We start from the raw sequence: 2,145 nt of genomic DNA on the forward strand, positions 1-2,145 counted from the left end.
TGAGGGCCTGACCTTTTTCCAGAAGTTTACGGCGCAGCTCGTTAGATCTACACTTCGAAACTATTTGATCTCGAATCTGGGCCTCCATTTGATCTCCGTAATCACACTGCTGTGCTTTCCGCCTCAATCGCACTGCATATTGGTCAACCGTTTCATTTTCTTCCTGTACCATTTCTCTGAACAAATGCCGCTCATAGGGAATGTTAATTTGAGTTACGAAATGTGCTGTTAAGGCATCTTCAGCCTTCTGGTAATCCCTTGCACTACCAGTGTTTGGCAAAACATTAAAAATATCTTGAACATCCGATCCTGCACAATGAAGAAGAAGCGCCCGTCTTTGCACTTTGTTGTCATCCTTGTCTGGAATGATAATCAGACCTTTTCCATCTGCATATAACTGAAAACTTCGAAGCCATCTTTTCCATTCTGTACCCACGCTACTGGGATCACTGTTGACATCAAACCGTCGAATTCCTCCAATTTCCAGAGGGTTGTCCAATACACATGAACTGAGTCGGGTCGACTTTTTGGTGAAGACGACCCGTCAAGCGGAAGTCGGGTCGTGGTGTTTGCGGAAGTAAAGTCACAGGAAGTTGCTATTTGAAAGAAGGTGCGAGGAACTTTCTGAAAATGTTGACCGATCTTGACGACCCGTCTAGTTCGTGACGAGCCGTCATGTGAAAAGTCGTCCCGACTTTTGGAAATGTCAGGTGGTGAGAGACTTAGAAAAAAACGTGTATTTGTGAAGACACTGGAGGCGGTCAGGTCGGCTGAAAATGTTGACGGATCGTGACGACCCGTCTAGTTCGTGACGAGCCGTCATGTGAAAAGTCGACCTGACTTTTGGAAATGTCAGGTGGTGAGAGACTTAGAAAAAATGTGTATTTGTGAAGACACTGGAGGCGGTCAGGCCGGCTGAAAATGTTGACGGGTCGTGACGAACCGTCTAGTTTGTGACGAGCCGTCATATGAAAAGTCGACCCGACTGTTGGAAATGTCAGGTGGTGAGAGACTTAGAAAAAATCGTGTATTTGTGAAGATACTGGAGTCTTTGAGGCCGGCTGAAAATGTTGACGGGTCGTGGGCCCAATTCCAATACTAGGGTTGATCCCTGGTGGAATAATTGGGTACAAAAACTTTACAGTAGTGTTAGGCCTCATTCGAACTTGCAATCATTACTACAAAATTCTACTGAAGGACAACAACTAGTGATTACCTTTGCTATTTTAGTTTTTGATATTTCCAGGTACACCTCATAGAGTTCTTTTAATAACAAAAAGTTTGCGAAAAAAGGTTTCTTCTAGACAAAGTCAGAAAGGAAAAACGACTCTATCATTAAATTCTCTAATTAGAAGCTGTCCACAGATGACTATTTCTCAACACTCAAATGCAAATTACATCGAATGAGGCGCACGTTTACAGCGAGTTTTCATCCTTTTTCGCTGAAATTTGGCAAGAATGTTGCCCGATAATGTGGCAAAAAACCCGTGTCGGGCAGTTTTTATTTGTTGCCTCCTTCGAAAGTAATGAGTATTTAAGAAAAGCTACTGCGTGTCTTATAAAAACTGAAAGTTTAACAGCGAAACAAAAAAAAAACTCAGACAATTAATCAAAATTCCCTGACACGGTTTCTTAGATCAAGGTGTGAAGAAAACGTAGTTTCCGCTTAAATTCTGACCGGAAACGAACTCAATTTGTGAAACTATATACTTTTGAAAAATGAGAGCTATTTTAGGAAAGGTTTATATTTCTTGCCTTAAATCAACTAATAATCGGAATCTACAATTCCTAAGCTTCCAGAAAATATATACTTTATTGGGGGTTTTTATGAAACGTGTGACCGTGAAGCATGCAGCGACAACACAAGGTTGCCGTTTGGGGTATTTAACAATTATTCGCCGAAGGCGAAGTGATTATCAGTGAATATTCAGCGAGACGAAGTCGAGGTGAATATTCACCAATAATCACTGAGCCTGAGGCGAATAATTGTTTTAGTATAAATACACAGGTGATTATTTCAAAAAAGAGAAAAAAAAAACATTTCAACGCGAAATCATCTTTACTTACGGTGGCAAAACGACTACTGGCAGCCATTTTGTCCGTCGAGGTGATTATCGGCTGATAATCCGAGATAGCGAGCCAATG

Source organism: Montipora capricornis, chromosome 7 (genome assembly GCF_036669925.1).
Source record: "Montipora capricornis isolate CH-2021 chromosome 7, ASM3666992v2, whole genome shotgun sequence".
Lineage (NCBI taxonomy): Eukaryota > Metazoa > Cnidaria > Anthozoa > Scleractinia > Acroporidae > Montipora > Montipora capricornis.